Source organism: Pseudophryne corroboree, chromosome 1 (genome assembly GCF_028390025.1).
Source record: "Pseudophryne corroboree isolate aPseCor3 chromosome 1, aPseCor3.hap2, whole genome shotgun sequence".
Classification (NCBI taxonomy): Eukaryota; Metazoa; Chordata; class Amphibia; order Anura; family Myobatrachidae; genus Pseudophryne; species Pseudophryne corroboree.
The window spans coordinates 903,704,604-903,711,670 of NC_086444.1; the positions used below are offsets into that span (position 1 = coordinate 903,704,604).

Genomic DNA, 7,067 nt, shown 5'->3' on the forward strand with positions numbered 1-7,067 from the left:
GCCCTGTCAGTTTGAGAGGTTACTACAGTATAATTTGTAATCATTACTTTTACAGTAACCACTCAATATATTTGTAACACCATATTCTGTTGAAACTGTAACCACAACCCTATCTCACTGTGAGAAAGGATAATATCCCGTAAAGATTTAACTCAGGAGAATACATTAGCCAATAACATCTAAAACTGTACTAATTACAATTCAGAATAAGAGATGGCACACAGCATTGTGTTTTTAAATTATTCTTTATTCACAAAAATAAAACTGTTTCCTTTTCGTCACATTATTCTATTTCTATTACCTGCTTATACTTTGCTTTTTTATAATCCTATTATAGGAGCATACATGATACATCATGTGGAACAATCATCAAAATAAGCAAGTTTCATATGGGTATCCTCTAAATATTTGAATGCAAAATTAATAAAAAAAAATATTTTTAAATGTGTAAGGGAGTGTTGTGAATAACAATGATGTGACTGAAAGTTATAGGTAATGGTTGGATGAGTGAAATAAATTATATAGAGTGATAAAGGGACAATGAAGGTTGAAGAGGGGGATGAGATTTAGTATAAAGAGTGATAGTAGTAGTTAGATGTCACAGACCATCGTGCTTTTTATTGTTTTGCAATTTCTACTATGCACTTGGTATTCACAGGAGGTCTCCCATCCAGTTACTAGCCAAGCCCAGCACTGCTTAGCTTCCAAGATCAGACCGGGTTGGGTGTATTCAATGTGGTATGGCTGTATATATGGCAATCCCAATGTATACACTTGGTCTGATCAACATCCACGAGTGATGCAAGGAAGAGAAAAGGGGGGACAGGAAGAATGTATTGGGTTAAGGAGAAAAATGGCTGATCAGAAAAAAAAGGAAGGGGTAGTGAAGATAGGTGAGTTACATAACAGGTGAACCTGTGGTGATATTTGGTGTGGATGGGGATAGATTAACTTTAATGGTATGGTTGTGGGAGATATGGTGATAGAGAGCTATGTTGGGTGGATAAAGAGAGAGCTGTGTATTATGGGATAGTTATGTGTAATTATTATAGGTGTGATAGTGGTTGTGGTGGTGGAAATGAGGCTACCTAAATTTAGATATGAAGGATTTTGAAAACATTAATACCTGGTAATTAATGTATTCATTAGAACCATGAGGTGTGAGGGCTCCTAATTTGAAGGTTTACTCGCTTTTGCATTTTAGCAATTTTTTTGTGAGGTCTCCACCTTTGATGCCGAGATTGATTTTCTCAAGTCCAAAGGCTCTAACATCTTTAAAGGTATTTGGTTGTGAGTAATGGAAATGGGGGGCTACTGATGTAAGTTTTTTGAACTTTGATGCATTTCTTATTGAGCCTTTATGTTCCAGTATCCTGTGTGTAGGTGTCCAGGTAGTCATTCCAACATATTTGAAGTTACAACTGTATGTGATGCAGTATATTATGCCAATTGCATTGCAGTTGATAAAGTTTTTTATTTTCAGAGTGTGTGTATTTATCCTTAACGTCTGTAGTTTTCGGCAAGTATTCGCATGCTATGCAGGTGCCGCAGGAGTAGGATCCTGTCGCCATTTTTGGACTTGGAGGGTTTTTAACAAAGTGGGTATTGACTAATTCATCTGTCAAGTTTCTTGAACAGTGCCAACTCATGGCTACTTTTGGATCTAGAATTTTGCATTGATCGTTATCCACATGGAGAATGGGCCAGTGTTTCTGGATAATTTCCTGGATTGTCCTCCATTCTCTTTAGTAGTTGCCCACAAAACCAGTCTTGTCCGCAGATTCCCTCTTGCTCTTGTTTTTCTCCTGAAAAATGAGTGAGTCCTATAAGCAATAATCACTCCTCGGATAAACCTGGGCCCTTGTATGGCTCCCCTCTCACAGTGTAACCTTCGAAGTGCACCTAACATGGCTGCCTCATCTGGTACGCTTGTGGATGGGATGAAAAATACACGGACCAGGTGGTTTTGTGGGAACCCTACTCTGAACTGTAGGACAATGAAATCACCCCCATTTTGTGTCATCTCTCCTAGGGGTAGACTATTCCACCCTGGGTTTTCCTACACGGTGCGCCCAAGATGGCTGCCGAACCTGGTACCTTGTGAGGGTGGAATACACAACCCTTGGAAGTGAAATGCCTACACCAATTATGCATTATGCTTTCTGTGTGCTTAAGGTTTTCTTTTTTGTCTGTGTGGCCTATCTATTGCTGTATTACTCAAATCCTCTGTATTAAGTGCATTGTTTTCAATGTCTGTAAAGTGCCTTGAGTCCTGTTGGAGAAAGAGCGCTATATAAATACAATTATTATTATTATTATTATTATTATTATTATTATTATTATTTGTGCTTTGTGACATGACAAGTTATTCTGTTATATGTAGCATTTAGAAGATGGGTAGACTGTGGCCATAAGGGGATGCACATATTCAGCAAAAATACATTTAAATTATTATCAATTGGTATATGAAGTCATGACAATATTGGGTTATAAAAAAATGAGGAGGAGAGATAATGTGCAGTGACAAGAATTTCCTACTCATTAAGAAAAGTCTGAGATGCTGCAAGGAGTTAAATAAGTAACAGCAGGGTTATGAGAATATCTAAGGGTCTGTTTATGATGGTTCCCCTTTTTCTTCAAGGGAGGACAGTGATATGGAAAAGCTACTTCCAGCAGTGGTGTCCCATGGAGATAATGGTTATGGAAGAGATTGATCCAAAGGTAATTCTCAAAGAGGATAGTGCGATTGGTGTAGCTGGCCTTTCAGGCATAGGAATAAAACTCCCTACAGGCTTCACACACCTGGGGCAGTTATGTAAAGTGCAAAAGGCATATACAAGTTACAGTTCATGTTAAAGATCTACACATACAGTGTATAGAAAAGATGTGGGTCACACAGGGTCAGAGCTTACTGCGGTTAAAGGAAAGACTTTGTCTATTCCGCAATTATTCTTTCCTTTTTCTGCAGTTTTTTCTGCAGGAAACATAATTGCAGTGATAATGGTTTTGTATTGAATTCATTGGTCACACAGAGATTTCTGTTTGTAATTTGCTGCAGCATTTCTACATACAGGAAACTAGCAAAGCAAAAAGACTATCCCTAATCAATAGATGCAAGACAATTGGAACGGAAATCACATCTTTTTATTTACTTCTAAACTCATTATGTTGATAAAATTACCAGAGCCTTTCTCTCAAAATATACAGTATATTAATATATTAACCTTTAATAGTGACTGTGATACAGTTTGTTCTAAGAGAAGATGTACTGTATTTGAGACATAAAGCTCTATCCTAAAGTATTATATTGTATTCTTTTAATAAACCTGCAAAATGGTTCTCTGAGTTTTAGCTAATTAATTACTCACCTAAATAGAGGTAATGTTAATTAAATGGTGTATGCTATTGGTCAAAAGAAAAAAAAAAAGGCATTCTGGGAGCATTCATTTCAGGCTGCTGCTTCCATCACTGGCACCTCCACTTTTGATGTTACAGTATAAACTCCTGCCAAGGAGAAGAAAAAGTTGCCACTCAAACGCACTCCCTCCCCCACAGTTGATGTCCAGAGGTGTGGAACCAGCCTTGTGAACTGATTGAAATCAGTGTTGTAAGAGCTCAAAGGGGTTTCCCCTAGAGATGAGCGGGTTCGGTTTCTCTGAATCCGAACCCGCCAGAACTTCATGTTTTTTTTCACGGGTCCGAGCGACTCGGATCTTCCCGCCTTGCTCGGTTAACCCGAGCGCGCCCGAACGTCATCATGACGCTGTCGGATTCTCGCGAGGCTCGGATTCTATCGCGAGACTCGGATTCTATATAAGGAGCCGCGCGTCGCCGCCATTTTCACACGTGCATTGAGATTGATAGGGAGAGGACGTGGCTGGCGTCCTCTCCGTTTAGAATAGATTAGAGAGACACTTGATTTACTAATTTTGGGGAGCATTAGGAGTACTCAGTACAGTGCAGAGTTTTGCTGATAGTGACCACCAGTTTTATTTATAATCCGTTCTCTGCCTGAAAAAAGCGATACACAGCACACAGTGACTCAGTCACATACCATATCTGTGTGCACTGCTCAGGCCAGTGTGCTGCATCATCTATTATCTATATATAATATTATATATATCTGTCTGACTGCTCAGCTCACACAGCTTATAATTGTGGGGGAGACTGGGGAGCACTACTGCAGTGCCAGTTATAGGTTATAGCAGGAGCCAGGAGTACATAATATATTATATAGTGAGTGACCACCAGACACACAGTGCAGTTTATTTAATATATCCGTTCTCTGCCTGAAAAAAGCGATACACACAGTGACTCAGTCAGTCACATACCATATCTGTGTGCACTGCTCAGGCTCAGGCCAGTGTGCTGCATCATCTATATATATTATATATCTGTCTGACTGCTCAGCTCACACAGCTTATAATTGTGGGGGAGACTGGGGAGCACTACTGCAGTGCCAGTTATAGGTTATAGCAGGAGCCAGGAGTACATAATATTATATTAAAATTAAACAGTGCACACTTTTGCTGCAGGAGTGCCACTGCCAGTGTGACTAGTGACCAGTGACCTGACCACCAGTATATATAATATTAGTAGTATACTATCTCTTTATCAACCAGTCTATATTAGCAGCAGACACAGTACAGTGCGGTAGTTCACGGCTGTGGCTACCTCTGTGTCGGCACTCGGCAGCCCGTCCATAATTGTATATACCACCTAACCGTGGTTTTTTTTTCTTTCTTTATACATACATACTAGTTACGAGTATACTATCTCTTTATCAACCAGTCTATATATTAGCAGCAGACACAGTACAGTGCGGTAGTTCACGGCTGTGGCTACCTCTGTGTCGGCACTCGGCAGCCCGTCCATAATTGTATATACCACCTAACCGTGGTTTTTTTTTCTTTCTTTATAGTCATACTAGTTACGAGTATACTATCTCTTTATCAACCAGTCTATATTAGCAGCAGACACAGTACAGTGCGGTAGTTCACGGCTGTGGCTACCTCTGTGTCGGCACTCGGCAGCCCGTCCATAATTGTATATACCACCTAACCGTGGTTTTTTTTTCTTTCTTTATACATACATACTAGTTACGAGTATACTATCTCTTTATCAACCAGTCTATATTAGCAGCAGACACAGTACAGTGCGGTAGTTCACGGCTGTGGCTACCTCTGTGTCGGCACTCGGCAGCCCGTCCATAATTGTATATACCACCTAACCGTGGTTTTTTTTTCTTTCTTTATACATACATACTAGTTACGAGTATACTATCTCTTTATCAACCAGTCTATATATTAGCAGCAGACACAGTACAGTGCGGTAGTTCACGGCTGTGGCTACCTCTGTGTCGGCACTCGGCAGCCCGTCCATAATTGTATATACCACCTAACCGTGGTTTTTTTTTCTTTCTTTATACATACATACTAGTTACGAGTATACTATCTCTTTATCAACCAGTCTATATTAGCAGCAGACACAGTACAGTGCGGTAGTTCACGGCTGTGGCTACCTCTGTGTCGGCACTCGGCAGCCCGTCCATAATTGTATATACCACCTAACCGTGGTTTTTTTTTCTTTCTTTATACATACATACTAGTTACGAGTATACTATCTCTTTATCAACCAGTCTATATTAGCAGCAGACACAGTACAGTGCGGTAGTTCACGGCTGTGGCTACCTCTGTGTCGGCACTCGGCAGCCCGTCCATAATTGTATATACCACCTAACCGTGGTTTTTTTTTCTTTCTTTATACATACATACTAGTTACGAGTATACTATCTCTTTATCAACCAGTCTATATATTAGCAGCAGACACAGTACAGTGCGGTAGTTCACGGCTGTGGCTACCTCTGTGTCGGCACTCGGCAGCCCGTCCATAATTGTATATACCACCTAACCGTGGTTTTTTTTTCTTTCTTTATACATACATACTAGTTACGAGTATACTATCTCTTTATCAACCAGTCTATATATTAGCAGCAGACACAGTACAGTGCGGTAGTTCACGGCTGTGGCTACCTCTGTGTCGGCACTCGGCAGCCCGTCCATAATTGTATATACCACCTAACCGAGGTTTTTTTTTCTTTCTTTATACATACATACTAGTTACGAGTATACTATCTCTTTATCAACCAGTCTATATATTAGCAGCAGACACAGTACAGTGCGGTAGTTCACGGCTGTGGCTACCTCTGTGTCGGCACTCGGCAGCCCGTCCATAATTGTATATACCACCTAACCGTGGTTTTTTTTTCTTTCTTTATACATACATACTAGTTACGAGTATACTATCTCTTTATCAACCAGTCTATATTAGCAGCAGACACAGTACAGTGCGGTAGTTCACGGCTGTGGCTACCTCTGTGTCGGCACTCGGCAGCCCGTCCATAATTGTATATACCACCTAACCGTGGTTTTTTTTTCTTTCTTTATACATACATACTAGTTACGAGTATACTATCTCTTTATCAACCAGTCTATATATTAGCAGCAGACACAGTACAGTGCGGTAGTTCACGGCTGTGGCTACCTCTGTGTCGGCACTCGGCAGCCCGTCCATAATTGTATATACCACCTAACCGTGGTTTTTTTTTCTTTCTTTATACATACATACTAGTTACGAGTATACTATCTCTTTATCAACCAGTCTATATTAGCAGCAGACACAGTACAGTGTGGTAGTTCACGGCTGTGGCTACCTCTGTGTCGGCACTCGGCAGCCCGTCCATAATTGTATATACCACCTAACCGTGGTTTTTTTTTCTTTCTTTATACATACATACTAGTTACGAGTATACTATCTCTTTATCAACCAGTCTATATATTAGCAGCAGACACAGTACAGTGCGGTAGTTCACGGCTGTGGCTACCTCTGTGTCGGCACTCGGCAGCCCGTCCATAATTGTATATACCACCTAACCGTGGTTTTTTTTTCTTTCTTTATACATACATACTAGTTACGAGTATACTATCTCTTTATCAACCAGTCTATATATTAGCAGCAGACACAGTACAGTGCGGTAGTTCACGGCTGTGGCTACCTCTGTGTCGGCA

The 7,067-nt window shown here is 40.4% G+C and overlaps 1 pseudogene; it reads right to left on the reverse strand.

Annotated features, from left to right (window-relative positions):
- Positions 1-636: 636 nt before the first annotated feature.
- Positions 637-752, reverse strand: LOC134948614 (5S ribosomal RNA; annotated as a pseudogene).
- Positions 753-7,067: the final 6,315 nt, after the last annotated feature.